General features: G+C 40.6%; 1 long non-coding RNA gene across 2 annotated transcripts in view; it reads right to left on the bottom strand.

Annotated features, from left to right (window-relative positions):
• LOC103558842 (uncharacterized) overlaps positions 1–24,616 on the bottom strand; it is a 26,958-nt gene continuing 2,342 nt past the window's right edge. Inside the window, exons 2-4 of one of the 2 annotated variants that reach the window (XR_011525391.1) lie at positions 4,822–6,123; positions 4,343–4,529; positions 1–955 (exon numbers count right to left, since the gene is read on the bottom strand). This is a non-coding gene — a long non-coding RNA (uncharacterized lncRNA). The remainder of the gene's footprint in view (positions 956–4,342; positions 4,530–4,821; positions 6,124–24,616) is intronic. The other variant, XR_011525388.1, reaches the window with a different exon arrangement.

Below are 24,616 nucleotides of genomic sequence, written 5' to 3' on the forward strand. Positions count from 1 at the left end.
TGCACTTTTTAAAATTTTTTAATTTTTTTATTGAGGTTATGATAGTTTATAACATTGTGAAATTTCAGTTATACATTATTATTTATCTGTCATCTTATAGGTGTGCCCCTTCACCCTTTGTGCCCACCCCCCACACCCCTTCCCCCTGGTAGCCACTATCTGTTCTCTTTGTGTGTTTGTTTATCTTCCACATATGAGTGAAATCATGCAGTATTTGTCTTTGTCTGGCTTATTTTGCTTAACATAATACCCTCAAGGTCCATCCATGTTGTTGTGAATGGGATGATTTTATCATTTTTTATGAGTAGTATTCCATTGTGTATATATACCACATCTTCTTTAGCCAGTTAACGGTCGATGGCACTTGGGTTGCTTCCATGTCTTGGCTATTGTGAATAGTGCTGCAATGAACATAGGGGTACATGAGTCTCTTTGAATGGCTGATTTCAAGTTCTTTGGATAGATAACCAGTAGTGGGACAGCTGGATCATATGGTATTTCTATTTTTAATTTTTTGAGAAATCTCCTTACTGTTTTCCATAGTGGCTTCAGCAGTTTGCATTCCCACCAGCAGTGTATGAGGGTTCTTTTTTCTCCACAACCTCTCCAACATTTGTTATTTTTTGTTTTTGTTATTATAGCCATTCTAACGGATGTAAGGTGATATCTTAGTGTAGTTTTGATTTGCATTTCCCTGATGATCAGCGATGATGAGCATCTTTTCATGTGCCTATTGGCCATCTGTATGTCTTCCTTGAAGAAACATCTGTTCATATCCCCTGGCCATTTTTTGATTGGGTTGTTTGATTTTTTGTTGTTGAGTTGTGTGGGTTCTTTATATATTATAGAGATTAACACTTTGTCAGATATATGATGTGCAAATATTTTTTCCCAGTTGGTGGGTTGTCTTTTCATTTCAATCCTGTTTTTCCTTGCCTTGTAGAAGCTCTTTAGTCTGATGATGGGAAGAATAAACATAGTAAAATGTCCATACTACATAAAGCAATCTACAGATTCAATGCAATCCCAATCAAAATCCCAATGACATTCTTCAAAGAAATGGAACAAAGAATCCTAAAATTCAGATGGGGCAACAAAAGACCCCAAATTGCTAAAGCAATCTTGAGAAAAAAGAACAAAGCTGGAGGCATCACAATCTCTGACTTCAAAATATACGACAAAGCCATAATAATCAAAACAGCATGGTATTGGTACAAAAAGAGGCACACAGATCAGTGGAACAGAATTGAAAGCCCAGAAGTAAAACTACACATCTATGGACAGCTAATCTTCAACAAAGGAGCTGAGAACATACAGTGGAGAAAAGAAAGTCTCTTCAGCAAATGGTGTTGGGAAAACTGGACAGCCACATGTTAAAGGATGAAAATAGACCATTCTCTTACACCATTCACAAAAATAGACTCAAAATGGATCAAAGATTTAAAGACCTGAAACCATAAGACTTCTAGAAGTAAAGATAGGCAGTACACTGTTTGACATCTGTCTTAAAAGGATCTTTTCAGACACCATGTCTCCTTGGACAAGAGATACAATAGAAAGAATAAACAAGTGGGATTTCATCAGTCTGATGCCCTTTTTCCAATTTCACTTCTCTCTCTCCCTCTGTCTCCCTGTGAGTATGTGTCTGTGTCTCCCACTCTCTTTCCATTTCTCTCCTTCCCCTTCACTCTCCTCTTTCCTAGACCCCAAAGCTCTTCTCTCTTTCCTTCGCTACTGTTGGTCTCTGATCTCTGCTTAAGGGAAACAAAATATGGAGTATTACTTTTCTTAAAATTTGTAATATTTAGTCAATAATATTTTATTTGATTTTCTAATTTAACAATAAGTTGAATTTTTTTATGTTTTTCTATATGTCAAACAGAAGACCCAAATTTAGTTGTAAGTAGATCTTCCCATAGGGAACTGTAGTGACAGTGACAATGATGGCGATGGTGATGTTGTTGATGCTGGTGGTTTAGTGTGTTGACCATAGAAAAAATGGAGGAGCATCCTGAGCAAACAGAAATAAGTTATAGTAGACCTTAACTTTTAAAATTCGAACATTATTTGACATGTCTATCCTGCAAAATTCTACTGGAGTTAGCTGCACTCCTACTAGCTAGTTCTTAGTTTTATGAAAAGAGAAAGGAACTGGGCATGTGTTTCTATGAAGGAGTTGTTTTGAAGTCCGTCAGTGATAAATTGAATTGTCTAGTTGCTCACAGGGCTCCATGAGCACATGCCACAGAAAATTGGCAATCCAAGTGTAAGGGTTAGAACCACCTAGGTGTTCAAGTGTTCACTGGAGAAATTATGTGTGTGTGTGTATATATATATATATATATATATATATATATATATATATATATGTCAAATAGAACTAAGAAAGAAAGAAGCCACAGAGTCAGGCTTCCTGGAATTCAAATCCAAACTCTGTACCACTCACTAACTCTGTGACCTCAAGGGAGGGACAAATTTGCTAAGATTAATAAATGCTAATTATTGTCATTACGGTCGTTATTTTGAAATGAGCATATTGATGAATCTACAAAAAATAATTTTCACTGTCTTTTATCCACAAAACTAATTTAAATGTTTGTTGAAAATTTTTCTGAATTATTTTGTAATATACAATGCATGTCTATATGAAAATAAAGATAAAAGAAAAATAATACAACTGAAAAGGAAGAAATGGATATAAAGAAGAAAGACAAAAAGTTATATGAATAACAATGCTGTCTAATACATTATGGATGTTAATAAACATTTTTCAAGGAGAATTTACCAATACTCTTTCCAATTTAAAATGTTTATACCCTTTGATTCTGCAATTCTATTGTAAAAATTTATCTTACAGAAACATATACATGTTCACGGCAGCAATGCTGAAATATCAAAAATTGAAATAAGATAAATCTTCACATAGTGACATGGAATGCTATCAATGATAAATTACTTATTAAAATGTCAAGTGCAGTATATATGTGCACCTATTATTATACAATTATACTATTAAAGTGTATGTATAAATATATGAATTCAATATTTCTAAATACAAATGCACACCTGAAAGAATAAATCTTCCTTAGTAAATTACACAGCTAAAAAGTGTTCCAGAAGTCAAATGAGAACTAGTCTGGTTGCTATTGCTCTGTCAACCAGGCCCCTGCTCTCCATTTTACATTGCACACTGTCTCTTATCCCCACCACTGGGCCTTTGCCCATGTTGCTTCCTCTGCTGGGAATAGCTCTAGTCTTCCTTTCTCTGAGCGACAGTCTAGCTTTAAGACTTAGATAATTTCTTTTTTTTTCTTTTCTTTAATTCACAATGATTTCTGTTATCATTATTTTAAATTTACCAGTCCTGCCCTTATTTAAGGAAATGGACCACATCTGACAAATGTTTTAAATATTTGTTGTTTACTTAAATAATTATGGAACATGAAGGAAGTGGACTGGCAAAGAAAAAGAAAAGTATTCACTATAATAGCCTCTGTCTTCACTTGAACAGCCTTCTAAAAAGCAACTCCTCACTGACCCGCAGTGAAAGGAACTATCTCATGGGGGCAGCTGGTGGTGGGATTCAACACCGAACTGGAAGTTCAAGGTATTGTTTCGTTCTTGGTTTCGGCTGAAGCATATCTAGGAATGCAAACAGTGAAGACTACCCTGTAAACGGCATCATCGTGCCTGGTTGACAGAGAAATGGCAACTAGACTCTGATTACACACTGCTCTCCACCCTGGAGGATGAGCTGGCGCCAGCATCACCTGGGCCCTACAGCTCATTGCAGCTTCCTTCCAGTTGATGAAATGTCTTGGACTGTGTTGATGTCCACTGCATCCTTACTAAATTATTAGGAACTTGGAGAAATGCGAAGGAAGTAGCAATCCTTAAACATTTCTGTATGGAAATGAGGGAAGCATGAAATAATGATATGTAGAAAAGAAGCTTTATGAGTTAGTAGAATGAGTATTCAGGCTGGGGAAGGTGGGCATTGGGTGAAGGAGGAAGGGCCGCATGAAGGAGGCTGGTGATGAGTTGGTTGGGAGAGGGAATGGACGACGGCAGTAGGCAAGCCAAGAGCCTATAGGCATAATGACACAATTGGAAAAACAATGTGTTACACTGTTTTCACAGCTTTCTCACCTGTGTTACCTCCTGTGACCATCACAGCAGCTCTGTGAGGCGGGAGGTGAAAGTAGTGTGGGCTGTAAAGCATAGTGGTTAATTGCTTGTGCTTTTGAGCCAGTCATGGGCCTGCAAAGAAACTGTGAGGAAGTCACACAACTTTCCAGGTCTCAGGTGTGTTTCAGAAAATCCTCACGATCATAGTGCTTACCTCATATGGCTGTTCATCATGGTTCCATGAGAAAAGGCCTCATTTGCATTCCACTCAAGCAGTCAGCAATATGCACATCGTGCTTCCACAGAAATTGAGGCTTGAGGAGGCTAAGATTTCAAAGCCAGTAAGTGGCCTGCCAGTGACTTAGAGGGCAGCTTGCAGTGTCTGAATCCAGTGACATTTCCTGCAAACAGAAAGGTGGATATGGAAAGAAACGGTGTGAGTCTGTGAGAAGTGGGTGGGATGACATTGGAATAAATTAAGTGAGAAGGACAGAGAAATGAAGTTGAATAGTAAGGAGGTGCTGGTGACAAGATTTGAATGTTGGGTAGAAAAAATCAGTTCTGTACTGTATTGACAGGAAGTCAATCTAAGTTCCAAGCCATAAGGACAGATGGGGCATTAGATATGACGTAGAGCAGTGGCTTTCAACTTTTCTCACCATGAAATGAATCATCTCTTTAAGGAACTCTTACCCAGAGGCATAAACAATGCAATTAAGAGGTGAGTCTGTGTGTGAAGAGGACAGAGTCTCTTCTGTTGCTCTCATCTAGTGGACTGTCCTTATGCTGCAAATGAAGAAACAGAATCAGAGGTGCCAGCAACATGCCCAAAGAACAGAGCACATTAGTGACACAGCCTGGAAGAAAATCCACTTCTCATTTCCTGCCTCCTGAGCCAGTGCTCCTTATAGTTCACAAAGGCTCTTGCAAGAAAGATCTCAGTTCTTTGGCTAGCACGGAGAGGATGAGATTAAGTCATGTGAATAAAATGGCGCTTCCACAGTCTCCAGGGGATGCTCTGCATTTCGTGTAAGGGGTGGGGTGGGGTGGGGCTACCCAACTCTTGTTGAATAGCAAGAGTGGCTCTTGGCAATCACAGAATTTTACAATTCAAATATCAGTTGGACTCTATGCTCTTTGCAAAATGTCTAGGACATGCTTAAATGTCCCCCATCATATGAGGCATATCATTGTAGCTTTTCTTCTAGGTTGCAATAGTAATCCTCCTGAAACACCACATTACCTGTTCTTCTCTTCTGCAGTGGGGGAACACAGTAGTTAAGAATCTGGGCTGTGTAATCAAAATGCCAGCTCCAGAGCACTCTGGTTATACAATCTTACACAAGAGATTTAACTTCCCAAGACCTCAGTTTCTCTTCTTTACAATGGGAGCAGCGATGGTACCTCCTTCACATGGTATCATTTTTGTCAAGTGAGATAATTTTTATCGAATTATCAAATGAGATAATACGTGTATCATACTTGGCACAGTGCTCAGCAACATAGTGAGAGAACCTAAATGCTAATTGTTCTGTCATTATTACATTCTGGGATCCTTTGCTTCATTTAGGGAGTAGAGGAAGCTGAAAGAAATGACTTGGGCCAATTCATGAGCATCATGGTTTGTAATCATCACTGAACAATGTAGTAGTCAGGGACTGTAGAATCACTAATGTTAGATGCATTTTGATCATTTGATATTTAGAAGTAAAGCACAAAATTACAAAAGAATTGCCGAATTGTTTGAAAAAGAGCACAGGAAGAAAAACCCATGTCAGATTGTTTAGAAGACACAACAGGATAACGATTGTAATGTTACTTAGCTCAGTGATTGGTGAATGATACACTCAGAGCATAAGTACTAGAGAAGCAATGTTGATGCTTGAGGGCACTGATTCTGGAGTCAGAAAACACGTTCCACATTCTGGCTTCCCCATCACGAGCTGCGCCATCTTGGTTAAGCTTCCTAAACTCCACGAGAGTCTGTTCCTTCATCTATAAGACAGGGTTAATCACAGGGTCATTCTAGTGCCTGGAGTAAGGTAATGCTCCAAAAAGTTGGCTATTAATAAATACAATCATAAAGGGAGGAGGAGGAAAAACCTACTCACATGGAAGAAGCATTTTAAGAGAGAGGAGAAAAGCCTTGAAGGAAACCTTGCATTAATGAAGTAGTTATCTTTTAAGCTCTTTATTTAGCATGTTCTTAAAAGCCAAATGCTTGAATGGTGAATAAATGAATAAAAATAAGCAATAAGTTCCCCAAACTCTTAGAAATATATGAAGTCAAACAATCACTAATTATAAAGTGTATGTTGCTTTGTTATGTTTTCTAACTCAGCTGGAGGTCATATCAGAACCTGAGAAATGGGAAATCCAAACAAGGTGACAGAATCCATTCTTTTGGGTCTCTCAGAGAACCTAAAGCCACAGAAAATACTCTCTGCCATGTTTCTGATCATGTATGCGTCCACAGTTTTGGGAAACCTACTCATGTGGCCACCATGATCATAAGTCAGAGTCTGAGATCAGCTATGTAATTTTTCCTTACTGTCTTGTCCCTCATGGATGCCGCCTACTCTCTGTCATTGCCTATAAGATGGTTGTGGACTCCCTCTCTGAGAGCATCACCATCTTCTTCAAAGGCCACATGGTCCAGCTCCTTGTGGAGCATTTCTGTGGTGGTGTGGGGATCATTCTTCTCATCATGATGGCCTAGGACCACCATGTGGCCATCGGTAAGCCCCTGCATTGGGTGACCATCATGAGTCCTCGGGTGCACTGCCTGCTGCTGGGAGGGGCCTGGGTGGGGGTATTTATCCATGCAGTAATACAGCTTCTGCTCATACCCTTTTGTGGCCCCAATATTATAGACAACTTTATTTGGGATTTGTTTCCTTTGTTGAAACTGGCCTGTATGGACACCCACATCCTGGGCCTCTTAATTATCCTCAACAGTGTGGCGATGCGTATGACCATCTTCCTTATCCTTATTGCCTCCTGTGTGGTCATCCTCTGCGCCCTGAAATCTTGCAGCTCTAAAGGGTGGCATGAACCTCTCTCTGCCTGTGGCTCCCACCTCACAGTGGTTGTCTTATTCTTCATGCCACGCATTTTCTTGTGTGTAAGGCCTGTGGCTGCTTACCCAATAGCCAAGGAGAAGTCTGTATAAACAAACTCTACTTAGTTGCTTCACTAATTAGTACCCAAGCCTAAGTTTTCTTTTGTCTTGTCAGTTCTTCACAAATTTATTTTTTCTTGCTCTAAAAGGTGTAAAGGTTGTCTGCTTTGGTCACTTCTTTGGGTCTCATATCTTGGGGCCTGTGTACGTACAAAATTAAATTAAATTTTTTTCTCCCATTAATCTGTCTGTGTCAAATTAATTATTAGGCCAGGCTGAAGAATCAAGAGGGGTAGAGGGAAATTTTCCCCTCCCCAACAAAGAAAACCAGGAGCTGTGGGTTGCTAACAGCATCTTTATTCTATAAGCAAACAGCACATTTTTTGTAATATAAAAGATAATCACTTAATGAAATATTCTATGAAAGTTGTATGCTTTATTAATTTTACAAGAATATCTTAAAAACACATACAATAACCTGTTAAGAGATTTAAAAATTAATAATGAAATCCTGGAGTTGCCTGCAATCTGATAGTAAATAGTCTTTGTTTTTGAAAAGCTTTTAAAGTTATATATATGTATGTGTTTGTGTGTGTATTTATTTATTTATCATTATAAAATAGCAAGTGAATTTTCAGAAGTGAAAACATCCCTGCACCCAGAACCCAGACCAAAATATGGAACATAAGGAACATTTCAGAGACTGTCTGTGGACCCTAACACAAATCGATGTCCAGTATGATAGATAGTTTTGTATTTTTTTAAAAAACTATATAGAAGTGAAATCATTCAGTTTTTATTTTATGTCTGGATTATTTTTCTCTATATTATGGATGTACGATTCCTCCGTGCTCTCGCCTGTGGTGACAGTTCCTTCTCATTGCTGTGGGGCATCTCAATGAACATGCTCTAGATTATTTTTCAGATTCAAGTAATGTGACTGTGATCATTTTCCTACAGTCTTGGCTGGATGTATTCTCTCAGTTCTATTTGAGACAAAAGTCGGAATGGAATGGTAGGGCAGCTGTTCTGGATACTGCCATACAGTTTTCCAAAGCTGACCGTCCATTCTGACTCCTGCCGTCGACACGTGGGAGCTGCAGTTCTTTCACACTCACGCAAGTCCTTGACATTGACATTGTGAATCTTTCTCATTTTTGCTCCTCTTTAGGTGAGTCACGGTGCTGCGCTGAGGTCTTAATTTTTATTTATCTGAACACGAATAACGTGTATAACCACTTCTGTGAAGTCCTTATTAAGTCTCAATGCAGAAGAGAGGCCAGTTACAGGAGCTGTGTTTAAACGTATTTGATCTTCCATGACTCACACTCTCTAGCTGATATCATTATTGCCACTGAGGTCAAATCAGCCTAGAGACAATGAGGTTCTTTGGTATGAAGACAGTTCTTTTTAAAATTAGCTCCATAGTGTGGACACGTGTCCACAGCAGTAGAATCATAGATACATAGAGACAGTTTGTTGACACTCGAAAGGATTTCAAGGATAATTGATGGTGAGACCCTTTGTCATGGAGGACAGACTGAGGTCTGGTGAGGCAGAGCGATTTGTTAAATAGCGCAGAGATTGAGAGCTGCTTTGGGTGCACGGTTCATAGCCTGTTTCTGTAGACAAACTTCCAGAGAGTTTAAGGTTGCTGCCTCCAGCCATACAGAGGACCTCCCACTTACTGGATCATCGAGCTTTACTACTGTTGTATTCTAACAAGTGTGGTTATGCAGCCTATCACTAGTATGTATTGTTAATTGTGTTACACGTATGCCCAAATCTACCACCACTTTATTATTATCATCTTTAGGGATTTCAGTGCAAGGTTGAAGGAAAGGAGTCCAGACACAGAAAAATGCCTATTATATCAGCCCACTCCACACAGTCATTGGTAATAATCGTATTTGGATAACACTATTTTCATCAGTCCCTGATGGATGTGTGAGAGCAGTGTGATGTGGAGATACAGACGGTGAAAGGAAATGGTGAAGAATGAAGTAAATGAGCTTGAATAGACCAAAGTCTTTGATGTTTTCCCTATTTCTGTGGAGTCCCAACACGACAGGGTGAGTTCACCCATCTTCCCCAAGTTCCTATTTAAGTGATGGATCCACCATGCGATATTCCCTGTAAGTGATTTTTCAACTTCTACTCGCATAAATTCAGGGAGATGAAGCCTACAATTAATCCAATTGGTTTCTTCCATTTTCAGACATACATTTGTTGTGCTTAAGACACCTCATTTACTAAGTTTAAAATTTCCTCCTTGTTAATTTGAACTCATTAGGTGTGATTAAAGGGGCCAAGAATCCAGAATGTACAATACCAAGAGTGAACCCTAGTGCAAATCATAGAATTTGGGTAATTATGATGTGTCAAAGTAAGTTCATCAGTTGTAACAAACGTACCACTCTGGTGAGGGATGCTGATAACAGGGGAAGGAGACGTATTTGTTGGGGCAGGTGGTATATGGGAAACCTCTGTACCTCCCTCTTACTTTTTCTGTGAACTTAAAACTTTTCTTAAAAAAAATAAATTCATAGAAGACAAGTGTTGAAGAATGCTAGGTGGTGATCACCTCTATATAACTTACTTCTGGGGCTAATTTTTGTCTTCTCATTTGTATGTTTTCTCCAATAAAATTGAAAAGAATCAAGCAAAACTAAGAAACATTTGTGATCAATGTAAGCTAAAGTTGTTAAAATATCTGCCATTGAATAATGAGTCTAAAAGAGCAAATATTTGGAACCCTCTTGACAAGTGGCCAAGGAATTGGCTTGGAGACTTAGGATCCACATTCAAGAATGACACTGGCGGAATCAGACAAACGGGAGCCAGCACTTTCTGGGGAGAATTGTTTAGATTTCTACTCCTGCTGCTCTTAATTGGAAGATGGATGATGTGAGAATCTGTAATTTGTCATTTAAAACTGCACGAACCAGGAAACTTTCTGGAGACTTGTGTCAGTCAGTTGACTTACAAGCAATGAGGAGACCACCGTAATCCATAAACTATTTTCCCACCAGCATGGCAATGAAACAGAGGAAACCATGCACATTGCTCATTCATGTTTTTTCATTTTGCTTCCTTAAATTACTTCTAAGCTCCCTGAGTCAGCTTTCCATTATAATGAAGTCTTGGCTTAAAAAAAGTTGTTTAGTTAGAACTTCGTAATTGGCAATGAAACATTTAACCAAACAGCAGGCTCTCAAATTTGTTAAATGTTGTTTTTTATTTGGATGTGAGAACAGCCTTATGGACACTTGCAGAATTTGATATTGGGAACTTAAAATGTTAGTATGGAGATTGGTCAAATAATTCAAACAAAACCAAGTATCATGCATAAATTTTAAAACTGCAAAACACGGACAAAATTCTAAATGTATTTGGATAATATAATAAATCATAAAATATTACAGCAGTAATGGGTTATACAGGTTCTGCTCTCTTTTAATGGGAGAGACAATGTAATTTCTCATGCAAAATCAGCCATTTGTGAAGCATCAGCAATTAAATTAAGAGCTCTCAAGTCTGTAAAGTAAGGGGAATCTAATGGAAATGGTTTTGAAAAAAGTGTGGAATGACTAGCACATGTGGCCTTAAAGCATTGTCAATTCTGAAATTTTTCCCTCAAGGTAGTCTCAAAAATATTGATGAGAAATCAGCATAACAGACCATGTTCTTACAGCTGATATTTGAAATGTGATTTTTCTTCATTTGTAATAAATTATTGTACACTAAAAATAAATGAGGGCTTAGCCTCTGAGGAGCAATAATTCTGATGAGAAGTCCTATTTTTCAATCGGGGCCGCAGTAAAATTCAAAGAACTGCTTCCGATTTCTTGTTCAAAGTTTGCTCTCCCAAGATTCACCAGAACTGAGGTTTCAAATGCTGTAGGTAAAAATGACACTTTGATCTTTCCTTGTTCAATCTTTTGAGATTAAAGATGCTCCACATTTGTTATAATTCTTCCTATTTACAAAGAACGCTTTTCCTTGATCCAAGAGGATTCACACCAGACTGACTCTGAAACTTTCTCCTCCTCCTGCTCCGAGGAGGAGAGTCACGCACGCAGTGTCCTGATGACTCGGGCTCTGCTCCAGATGCCTAGGGCACAGCTCAAGGTTCAGAGTCACGTGTGGCTTTTTTACTGTCTTCCTCTCCCCTTCCCTCTTCCTCTTGCTCCCTCCTTCATTTCCTCCCTCCCTCCCTTCTGTTTGTTTTAAACAGAGAAGAGAACCCATAGCCAACACTGGAACTGACTTATGAGGAGACACTTCAGTGTTTCCCATTACATACTACTAATAAAGGCAGAACAGATTTTTTAAAAAGAAATTTAAGTATTAAGACACACATTAATTGCCTTGGAAGACTGGCAGGATTGGCTTGTGTTTATTCTTGTTTAAAAAAAGGGGGGTCATGAATTAGTTTTCTTTCTCTACAAGATAAACCAGTCTCTTTGCCTCCGGGTATTTCTTAAACACATTTCTTCTGCAAGTTCTCTCAAAAGTTGCTGACACGGGAGGCCTCTCACGAGAAGTGCTACCTTTGGTCTCATATTGATCAAAGTACAGAGCTCTAGGTGGGGCATTTTATCCTCTTTGTGAAAGGTCTTTGGTTCAAAGCATAAGAGCTGCTCAGAAACTCATTTGATTGGAAAGGTAAATCCAAATACAGTCAAGGCTAACAGTATTTCAAGTTTACACTTAATAAGGGTTTGTAACCTTAGTTTTTTTTTAAGAAAAATCTAGGTTTTATTTTTTGGAAAATTGCAGATGTTCACCATTTAGTAGTTGAGTTTACTGAACTTTCAGTGACAGAGAAATCACATGTGCCTACACACACTCGTGTTTGTGTTTTGTGTTCATGCTGTGCATAGTTATTCCAACAAAGGGAAAATATGGAATGATACATACTAGCAAACTCTTTGGAGAGAGATTACGTGACAAGAGGAGGGAGGGGAGAAAATATAAACATCGTAACACATAACAGATCAAGGACATTTCAGACGGTGATAAAACCGGTGCCAAACAGAGAAGGGAGGAAAAGGGAACGCAGCATTTAAAAGTGATGTGGCTTTTAACGGCATGTGTCTGTTTAGAGTCACATGCATGTGAGATGTATGTGAACAAAGGGGAGAAGAAAGAAGGCAGGCAGGGAGAAAGAAGCCATGACCCAGCAGCAGTTCTTGTCCCAGGAAACCCTCCCAGAAAGCCTCTCTCTGTGGTGGCAGGGAGAACAGCAAAGGATATTTTGTCTGGTAAAGCGATCTCCAAATGTGAAAATCCTGAGACTCACTTACAGTCTTGGATTCACGTTTTCTCTCTCAGCAGGGGGCCCTTGCCTGTGCAGAGAGCACCGGGGGTGACCCAGTCTTCCTCCTGTTCTAACAGCCCCCGAGGTTCACCCCAGCCTCACACTCTGCCGAGGGGTAGGCCGTGGGGAGGAGGATGGATGACTGATGCAGCTTTAGTGACATGGCCTTTATCTCATTCGATGGCTTTCGCCCTTTTAAAATCTTGGTCTCTGTAAATCTTCACTGACAATCATTGACAATCTGAGAAAAAAGGCCAGTGTATTTAAAAAGCAAAATAATGTCTCAAAGAAAACAACCACTGGAATTTCTCAAGTGGTAGCATACCTTTAAAACATAGTTGTATTATAGATTCTAACTTGTGAAAGGCAGGCAAATTCACCCGTAAGTAAAAACAATGAAATTTACTTTATACCTGAAGAAAGGAAAAGATATCGCCGACATCTGGGAATCTCTGGAGGAGAAAAATCTCTAAATGGCCTAAAAATTGTGAATTACATGAGTATCTTACTAATGCACTTGATTTAAGCATGCAAAAAACTCTTCATTTTATTTTATAGAATATATTGATAGTGAAATAAGCATAAAGGAAGAAAACCAAGTGAATTAAAAAGAAAGCAAGTAACTTACAAATTCTTTTTATTTAGCTTTATTAAGAGATTTGCATGATATGGGTGGCGGTTTGAGTCTGTCTCCTGAGAGCTAAAGGTGGTGCAAAAATAATTTAGACACAATGAACTTTTCTCAGCATTTTGTACATTTTGTTCTTCAAAACTAATCATTCAGTTGAGATTAGTCCAATTGGCACTTGACTGAGGACAAAGTTTTGGATTATCCACTGTTTGCTTTTTAAATTTCTTTTCTCTTTTTCTTTATTGCAGTAACATTGGTTTATAACATTAAACATATAAATAGACATTTATCCAAAAAAGACATACAGATGGCCAACAGACACATGAGAGGTGTTCAGCATCACTAACCTTCAGGGAATTGCAAATCAAAACCACAAGGAGATTTGTCTTCCATGTCGTTCTAGGGTTTGATCTCGACCTCCACCAATCCCCACCGGGAGGGGGCTGAGAGCTGCACAGTCTGAGCCCGCTGGGATTTCCCAGCCACTTCCACCCCGGGCCACCAGGAGGGGGTCGAGGGCTGCACACTCCAGGCCTGCTAGGATTTCACAGCCACTTCCACCCCTTGCCACTGGGAGAGGTCCGAGGGCTGTGCAGTCTGGGCCCGTTAGTATTTCCTGGCCACTTCCAGCCCTGGCCACTGGGATGGGGTCAAGGTCTGCGCAGTCTGTGCCCGTTAGGAGATCCCGGCCACTTCCACCCCTGGCCAACGGGATGGGGCCGAGGGCTGCACAGTCTGGGCACGCTAGGATTTCCCAGCCACTTCCAACCCTCTCTACCGGGATGGGGCTGAGGGCTGCACAGTCTGGGCACGCTAGGATTTCCCAGCCACTTCCACCCCTCTCCACTGGGATGGGGCCGATGGCTACGCAGTCAGGGCCTGCTAGGATTTCCTGGCCACTTCCACCCCTTGACACTGGGACAGGGTCAAGGGCTGTGCTCTCTGGGCCTGCTAGGATTTCGCGGCCACTTCCACCCCTTGCCACCAGGACAGGGCCGAGGGCTGTGCTATCTGGGCCCGTTAGGAGATTCCAGCCCATTCCAGCCCTGGCCACTGGGATGGGGCTGAGGCCTACGAAGTCTGGGCCTGCTAGGATTTCCCCGCCGCTTCCACTCCTCTCCACCAGGAGGGGGCCGAGGGCTGTGCTCTCTAGGCCTGCTAGGAGATCCTGGCCACTTCCAGCCCTGGCCACTGGGATGGGGTCGAGGTCTGCCCACTCTGGGCCTGCTAGGAGATCCTGGCCACTTCCACCCCTGGCCCCTGGGAGGGGGTCAAGGGCTGTGCAGTCTGGGCCCGCTAGGATTTCCCAACCACTTCCAGCACTCTCCACTGTGATGGGGCCGAGGGCTGCGCAGTTTGAGCCTGCTAGCATTTCCCGGCCACTTCCTCCCCTCTCCACTGGGGTGGGGCCGAGGGCTATGGAGTTTGAACCTGCTAGGATTTCCCGGCCAATTCCACCCCTCACCACCAGGAGGGGGCCGAGGGCTGCGCCGTCTGAGCCCGCTAGGATTTCCCGGCCACTTCCACCCCTTGTCACCGGGACAGGGTCGAGGCCCGTGCACTCTGAGCCCACTAGGATTTCCTGGCCACTTCCACGCCTCGCCACTGGGAGGGGGTCGAGGGCCGCACACTCTGAGCCCACTAGGATTTGATGGCTACTTCCACCCCTCCCCAGCAGGTGGGGGCAGAGGGTTGCGCATTCTGAGCCCGCTGGACTCCGCGGGGATGGCTCCCAGGTGCTGGGCTGTGGCTCTGTGTGGGGGACAGTGGAGGTACTTTCTTCTGGGCAGTCTTGGAGGCTTCTCGGTCTGCCCTCGCTATCTGCTCTCCGGAGTGCGCCTTGATGAAGACACCCCTGCAATGGCTAGTCCCTTTTGTTGCGGGCTTTCCCCCGGGCTGTGAGGGACCTCGGAGATCTACACAGTTCCCACAGAGGGCCGCCGCTCCCTCCCCGCCTCCGCTTTCCTCCTGGAGGCCATGCATACCCCTGGGTCGCTTTCCTTTGGGAAGGAAGAGAAGCTTTCTCTTTCCTCATTCCACGTCCTTGGGAAGGGGCTCCAGCACCTCCACCTTGCCACATGTGGCTGCGTGGGCCTCTCAGCCATCTTTCTTGTTGTGTGGATGCCCACTGTGGGAATATGAATTTCCTTTGCATTGAGTCTTTGAGGGGAGACTTTACGGGAGAGCTCACCCTACCATGATGCTGACGTCACCCTACGCCATACTCCACACCAAACTCCATTCTGGCAGTAAGAAAAAATACATTAAATCTCCAGCCCAGAAGGACCATGACAAGAACCCAGAAATCAATCCTGAACACACAGATATCTATAACATAAATGACAGAGAATTCAAAATAGCTATCATTGAACAACTCAACGAGTTAAAACAGAATACAGATAGACAATATAATCAGGTCAGGAGTTACTTGACAAAAGAGATTAAAAGTATAAAGAAGACCCAATCAGAAACATTGGAGATGAAAAACACAATGGGTGAGATAAAGCAAGAATACAGATTCCCTGAACAATAGAGCTGAAACCATGGAGGAACGAATCACCAAAATTGAGGCTAGAAACAGAGACACACTTCAGATGGAGGAATAGAGAGAAGTAAGGCTAAAATGAAATGAAGAAAGACTCCGAGAAATATCCGACTCGATTAGGAAATGCACTATAAGAACTATAGGTATTCCAGAGAGTGAAGAGAAGGAGAATGGAGCAGAAAGCTTCAATAGCAGAGAACTTCCCAAAACTGGGAAAGAGGATGGAAATCCATGTGGAAGAGGGTACCAGATCTCCTAAATACGTCAATGTATACAGACCTACTGAAAGGCATACAGCAGAGAAACTGGCAAAAGTGAATTAGAAATAAAAAATACTAAGGGCAGCAAGGCAGAAGAAAATACCTTACAAAGGAACCCCTATCGGGCTCTCAGTGGATTTCTCTGCAGAAACCTTTCAGGCTGGGAGAGACTGGAATGACATATTCAAATCCTTGAAGGAGAAAAACTTTCAGCCAAGGATACTTTATCCAGTGAAAATATCCTTCAGATATGATGGAGAAATAAAAACTTTCCCAGATAAACAAAAGCTAAGGGAGTTCATAGCCACAAGACTACCCTGTGCAAGAAATCCTCAAGAAGGCCCTCATGCCTGAAAAAAAAAAAAAAAGAAGAAAGGGGTTACCAAGCCCTGAGTAAGGAGAAGAATAGGCAGACAAAAATCAGGAAATTGGAGATATCCAGCAGAACAGGTTAGCAAATACTCAGGTAAAACATTAAAGATAAAGGGAAGGAAAACACCAAAAACAAATACAATCTTGTCATTTTAACCACAAACTCACAACACCAGATGGAATAAGATGTGACAAAAAAAAACTTAGGAGGCGAAGAGGAAAGGGACTGAATCAACTTAATGTGAGGAAATAAAGAGTTCATCAGAAAATGGACTATCTCATCTATGAGACTTTGCATACAAACCTCATGGTAACCACTGAACAAAAAAGTAGATCAGAGTCACAAACAATAAATAAGGAGAAAACTAAGAAATCCAGCATACAAAACTACCTAACCAAATTGCTAGTCCAAAATACACGGGACAAGAGGGGCCGGCTCCGTGGCCAAGTGGTTAAGTTTGCACGCTCCGCTGCAGTGGCCCAGGGTTCGGATCCTGGGCACGGACATGGCACCGCTCGTCAGGCCACATTGAGGCGGCGTCCCATATCCCACAACTAGAAGGACCTGCAACTAAGATATACAACTGTGTACGGGGGGGTTTGGGGAGATAAAGCAGGGAAAATAAAAAAAGATTGGCAACAGTTGCTAGCCCAGGTGCCAATCTGTAAAAAAAAAAAAAAAAAAAAAACCACAAATACACGGGACAAGAAACAAAGGAAATGCAGGAGCCCAGAAAACGAGTGATAAAATGGCAGCATTAAGCCCTCATATATCAATAATCACCCTAAATGTAAATGGATGGAATTCTCTAATAAAAAGACACAAAGTGATGAGATGGATTAAAGAACAAGAGCCAACAATATGCTGCCTCCAGGAAACACATTTCAGCTCTAAGCACAAACACAGGCTCAGAGCAAAGGGGTGGAAGACAATACTCCAAGCTAATGGCAAACAGAAGAAAGCAGGTGACCTCAAGATAAGACAAACAGAGCCAAAGAGAAGCAGTTTATAATGATCAAAGGGACACTCCACATAACATTTATGAATATCTATGCATCCAACACTGGAGCACCAAAGTAAATAAAGCAACTATTAACAAACCTAAAAGGAGATATTAACAACAACACAATAATACTAGGGGACCTAAACACTCCACTCACATCAATGGATAGATCATCCAGACAGAAAGTCAACAAGGAAACAGTGGAACAGAATGAACAGCTAGACCAGTTGGACTTAATACATATACATAGAACACTCGATCCAAAAACAGCACAATACACATTATTCTCAAGTGTGCATGGAACATTCTCAAGGATAGACCATATGTTGGGAACCAAGGTAAGCTTCAATAAATTTAAGAAAATTGAAATAATAACAAGCATCTTTTCCAACCACAATGCTCTGAAACTAGAAATCAACTACAAGAAAAAAGCTGAGAAAGGGACAAAGGCATGGATACTAAACAACATGCTACTGAATAACCAAAGGATCACTGAAGAAATCAGAGGAGAAATAAAAAAATATCTCGAGACAAACCAGAATGAAAACATACCATACCAACTCACATGGGATGCAGCAAAAGTGGTCCTAAGAGGGAAATTCATTGCAATACAGGCACACCTTAACAAACAAGAAAAATCCCAAATAAGCAATCTCAAACTACACCTAACTGAATTAGAGAAAGAAGAACAAACAAAGCCCAAAGTCAGTAGGAGGGAAATAATAAAAATTAGAGCAGAAATAACGGCAGTTGAAACAAAAATGACAGTAGAAAGGCTAAGTAAAACAAAGAGCTGGTTCTTTGAGAAGATAAACAAAATTGACAAACATCTAGCCAGACTTACAGAGAAAAAAAAGAGAGAAAGCTCAGATAAATAAAATTAGAAATGTAAGAGGAGAAATTACAATGGATACCATAGAAATACAAAGTATTATAAGAGAATACTGTGAAAAGCTATTTGCCAACAAATTGTACAATCTAGAAGAAACGGATAAATTCTTAGACTCTTACAACCTCCCAAAGCTGAATCAAGAAGAAATAGAGAATCTGAATAGACCAATCACAAGTAAAGAGATTGAAACAGCAATCAAGAGCATCCGAAATAATAAAAGCCCAGGACCAGATGGCTTCCCTGTGGAATTCTACCAAACTTTCAGAGAGGATTTAATACCTATCCTTCTCAAGCTATTCCAAAAAATTAGGGAGGACGGAACACTTCCTAACACATTCTATGAGGCCAACATCACTCTGATACCAAAGTCTGACAAGGACGGCACAAAAAAGGAAAACTACAGGCCAATATCAATGATGAACACAGATGCAAAAATTCTCAATAGAACACTGGCAACCTGATTAGAGCAACACATCAAAAGGATTATACATCAAGATCAAGTGGGATTTATTCCAGAGCACAGGGATGGTTCAACATCCAAAAATCAATCAATGTGATATACCACATTAACAAAATGAGGAATAGAAACCACATGATCATCTCAATAGACACAGAGAAAGCATTTGACAAGATCCAACAGCCACTCATGATAAAAACTCTTAAAAAAAATTGGGACAGAAGGAAACTATCTCAACATAACAAAGGCCATATGTGACAAACCCATAGCCAATGTCATACTCAATGGGAAAAACTGAAAGCCATCCCTCTGAGAACAGGAACAATACAAGGATGCCCACTATCACCACTCCTATTCAACATAGTACTGTAGGTTTGGGCCAGAACAATTAGACAAGAAAAAGAAATAAAAAGAATCCAAATAGGAAATGAAGAAGTGAAACTCTTGCTGTTTGCAGATGACATGATCTTATATATAGAAAACCCTAAAGGATCCACAAGAAAACTATTAGAAATAATCAACAACTACAGTAAAGTTGCAGGGTACAAAATCAACGTACAAAAGGCAGTTGCACTTCTATACATTAATAATGAACTAACAGAAAGAGAACTCAAGAATACAATCCCATTTACAATCACAACAAAAAGAATAAGATATCTCGGAGGAGATTTAACCAAGGAGGTGAAAGATCTATACGCTGAAAACTATAAGAGATTATTGAAAGAAATCAATGATGACATAAAGAAATGGAAAGATATTCCATGCACACAGATTGGAAGAATAAATATAGTTACAATATCCATACTACTTAATGCAATCTACAGATTCAATGCAATCCCAATCAGAGTCCCAATGACATTCTTCACAGAAATAGGACAACAGATCCTAAAATTCATATGGGGCAACAAAAGACCCCTAATAGCTAAAGAAATCCTGAGAAAAAAGAACAAAGCTGAGGTATCACAATCCCTGACTTCAAAATGTACTGCAAAGCTATAGTAATCAAAACAGCATGGTACTGGTACAAAAATAGGCACATAGATCAATGGAACAGAACGGAAAGCTCCAAAACAAACCTACACATCTACAGAAAGCTAACCTCTGACAAAGGAGCTAAGCTCTTACAATGGAGAAAAGGCAGTCTCTTCAATAAACTGTGTTGGAAAAACTGGACAGCCACATGCAAAAGAATGAAAGTAGACCATTATCTTATGCCATACACAAAAACAGACTCAAAATGGATCAACAACTTGAAGGTAAGACCTGAAACCATTAAACTTCTGGAAGAAAATACTGGTAGTAAACTCTTTGACATCAAACTTTAAAGGATCTTCTCAAATAGCATGTCTTCTTGGACAAGGGAAATAAATGAAAAAATAAACAAGTGGGACTTCATCAGACTAAAGAGCTTCTGCAAGGCAAAAGGAACTAGGATCAAAACAAAAATACCACCAATTGGGAGAGAATATTTGCATATCATATATCTGACAAGGGGCTAATCTCCATAATATGTAAAGAACTCACATAACTGAACAACAAAAAAACAAACCTGATCAAAAAATGGGATGAAGATATGAACAGACAGTTCTCCAAAGAAGATATACAGATGGCCAATAAATACATGAAAAGATGTTCAACATCACTAATCAGGGAAATACGAATCAAAAACTACAATGAGATATCCCCTCTTGCCCATCAAAATGGCTATAATCACCAAGACAAAAAATAACAAATGTTGGAGAGGTTGGGGAGAAAAAGGAACTCTTGGGGCTGGCCCTGTGGCGCTCTGCTTCGGCAGCCCAGGGTTTTGCTGGTTCGGATCCTGGGCACAGACATGGCACCCCTCATTAGGCCATGTTGAGGCAGCATCCCCCAGAGCACAACTAGAAAGACCCAGAACTAAAATATACAACTATGTGCTGGGGGGATTTGGGGAGAAAAAGCAGGAAAAAAAAAAAGAAGATTGGCAACAGTTGTTAGTTTAGCTGCCAATCTTTTTTAAAAAAAAGAAAAGGGAACCCTCACCTACAGCTGGCAGGAATGGGAACTGGTGCAGCCACTATGGAAAACAGTATGGAGAGGTCTCAAAAAAGTGAAAATAGAAATACCATATGACCCAGCTATCCCACTACTGGGTATCTATCCAAAGAACTTGAAATCAGCAATTCAAAGAGACTTACGCACCTCTGTGTTCACTGCAGCATTATTCACAATGGCCAAGAAGTGGAAGCAACCCAAGTCCCCATCAACTGATGATTGGATAAAGAAGATGTGGTATAAATATACAATGGAATACTACTCAGCCATAAAAATAGACAAAGTTGTCCCATTCACAACAATGTGGATGGACCTGGAGGGTATTATGCTAAGCGAAATAAGCCAGACAGAGAAAGACAAACACCACATGATTTCACTCATATGTGGAAGATAAACACACAGACAAAGAGAACAGATCAGCAGTTGCCAGGGGAAAGGGGGCTGGGGGTGGGTACAGGGGGTGAAGGGGAGCATTTATACAGTGACGGACAAGCAATAACGTATAAGTGAAATCTCACAATGTTGTAAACTATTATGAACTCAATTAAAAAAAAACTACAAGGAGATATCACGTCACATCTGTTAGAAACCCTATTATCAAAAAGACAAGAAATGACAAGTGTTGCTGAGGATGTGGAGAAAAGGGAAGCCTTGTGCACTGTTGGTGTGAATGTAAATTGGTGCAACCACTATGGAAAACAGTATGGAGGTTCCTCAGAATAGAACTACTATATGATCCAACAATTCTCCTTCTGGGCATTTATCTGAAGAAAACGAAAACACTAATTTGAAAAGATATGTGCACCCCCTCGTTCACTGCAGCATATTCACCACAGCCAAGATACACAAACAACGTAAGTGTCCATTGATGGATAAAGATGCAATACATATACACAATGGAATACTACTCCGCCATAAACAAGAATGAAACCTTGCCATTTGCGACATGTATGCACCTGGCAGGCATTATGCAGAGTGAGATAAGTCAGAGAGAGAAAGACAAATACCGTATGGTCTCACTTACATGTGGAATCTAAAAAAAGCAAAGAAACCCCACCAAGTCATAGACCCAGAGAATACATAGGTGGTTGCCAAAGGCAGAGTGAAGGGGTCAAAGGGGCAAACTCCTGGATATAAAGTCAGTAAGTCACGGGGATGTCAAGTACAGCGCGGTGACTATAGCTAATAAAACTGTATTCATATTTGAAAGTTGCTGAGAGAGTACATCTTAAAATTCCTCATCACAAGAAAAAGATCTTTTGTAACTACTAGACTCGTGATCATTCTGCAATATATGCAAATATCAACCACTATGTCATACACTTTAATATTATGTCAATTATACCTCAACTAAAGAAAGAAAATGTGCAAAGGACACGAAGAGATATTTCACCTCAAAGACTAGACAGACGACAAATCAGCACCAGAAAAGATGTACAACATTACGAGTAGGAAAATGACAATTAAAATCACAACAACACATCAATACACAGCTATCAGAATGGCTTTTAAAAAAAAGCGACAAAAGACCAAATGATGGTGAAGACGTGGAGATACTGGATCATTCACATGTTGCTGGTGGAAACGAAAAATGGTACACCCCCTCTGGAAAACAGTTTGACAGTTTCTTTAAAAACTAAACATACAACTACCATATGACCCAGCAAATGCACTCCCGGGCATCTGTCCCAGAGAAATAAAAACTTAGGTCCACATGAAAACCTATATATAAATGCTTACAGTAGCTTTACTCAGCCAAAAACTGGAAAAAGCCCAGATGTCCTTCTGGGTGAATAGTTAAACTGATACAGCCATACCATGGAATACTAAGCAATAAAAATGAACGGACTATTGACACACCCAACAGCTTAGACTAAGTCTCTAGAGAATTACGACTAGTGAAAAAAGCCAATCTAGACAAGGTTACATATTATTTGATTCCATTTCTACAACATTCCTGAAATAACAAAGTATAGAAATGGAGAACAGTTAGTGGTTGCCAGGGGTTAAGGAGGGGTTGGGGGCAGAAAGCAGGTGTGGCTAAACGAGAGCAACACAAAGGAAATAAGGCAAAAAAACAGACAGGAATTGAGAAGAAAGGTCAGGGCAAGGTGGGATCATGAGGATGGAGACACTAAGAGCAGGCAAAAGCCATGAGATAAGGAAGAGGCTTATTGGTTAATAAGAGAGAGAAAAACAGAGAACTAAACCTAAAGACAGCAGTGGAGTTCCAGAGGGGAGGTCCATCAACTTTTACTGATGGTCTCTATGGCAATCTTGGGTCCAGAATCGACAGGTGATTTCAATTTCTATGAGATGTCACTCCAACAGCGCTTCTGCTTTTTGATTTTCCTGAATATTGTTTCCAATATAATTTCACGCATATTCTTTCAATAAGCCACCCCAACCCAAGCTGGCTTAAGTCTCTGTTCTGTGCAATCAAGAAAGCCTATCTGAAGCAAACCGAGATCGAGATGCCCAAGATCAGAGTCCAACAGAACAGATGGGAGACCTCTCAGTCCCCAAGGTCCTGTCAAAAAAAAATGGCAAGTAATAGGATATATTGGAATATATGAGGAAGCCATTTTGGTGTAAACCTAATTCGGCCTGACCTTGTCTTTCCAAAAGGGCCTGACCGAGGCCGTTGAGCATGCATTGTATATCTGCTTTAGAGATTCCCTATGGCAAGAGCAAAGGCCCTTGAGATAAAGGTGCAACTTCCTTCCCCCTCCCAACATTGGCATCTCCTTAAGGATTAAGCATCTTTCCTTAGGCTAGAAACTGATTGCTGCGCTCACCTGTGACCGCCCAGCTCCAGACAACAGACTTGCCTCCTGCTACGCCCACTGAGATAGCAGACCACTACCTGCTGTGTCCATCAAGCACTGTGCAGACAGGGCAATCTTGTGACTATTGTGGGAGGGACATTTCAATCATACGTGAAACACCCTCTTTGAGGGTATATAATTTCCCTATGTACCCCCACTTCTTTGGAGTGCTCTGTTCCTTTGTGGACAGACTCTCCCGGGTTATAATCCTAAGATTTAAGCTCAGAATAAACTCACCCAAATTTTCATTTATAGATTGGTTATGGATTATTTTCGTCGACAGTCCTACAGGCCCTCTCTCTCAGTCCCATACCAGAAAGACGAAAGTGAACTGGAACAGGTGAATGCCACGTAAACCTTAATAAGACAGTTAAACAAAGGGGTGGGGGAACTGGAGCCAAAGTGCAGAGAGAGCAACTAAAACTGACACTAGAGGAATCTTCAAAGAAAAACTCACTAATGATGTGAGTATAGAGAAAGGAAGGCGACAGATCTTCTGAAGTCTATAAAAATAAGGAGAGAAGAGAAAGAAACTGACCACTGACCCATTCGCTGGATCACAGAAGGAGGACGGACCCTTTACAATGTAAGGTAGTTTTAAAAAATAAGGCATTAGTTTAAATATTAAACACTGAGAATTCATGTACCTGAGAGCTTCAAACTGGTTTAGTACAAAAATAATTCCAAGACTCCCCTCAAAGGGAACCGTCATGCCCCCACGGTGCATCCCTTGGTGTCAGCGCCAGAGATAACGACACTATGAAGGACGAACCACAGGTCAGGCCATTAGGGGAATGAAATATATCTTTACTATTTTCTTCTAATTGCAAAAACACACATTTTGTGTAAAATTTCCAAACAGTACAAAAAATAAATATTTTGCAATGTGCAAGTTTCGCATAATCCAGCCCCTGGAGATAACTACTGTTAAGATTTTGGTGTGTGTCCTGCCAGACATCTTTATCTACATGCATAATGTATTTTTATTACCAAAACACATTCATATCTTACAAGTATT

This window comes from Equus przewalskii, chromosome 1 (assembly GCF_037783145.1).
Source record: "Equus przewalskii isolate Varuska chromosome 1, EquPr2, whole genome shotgun sequence".
Classification (NCBI taxonomy): Eukaryota; Metazoa; Chordata; class Mammalia; order Perissodactyla; family Equidae; genus Equus; species Equus przewalskii.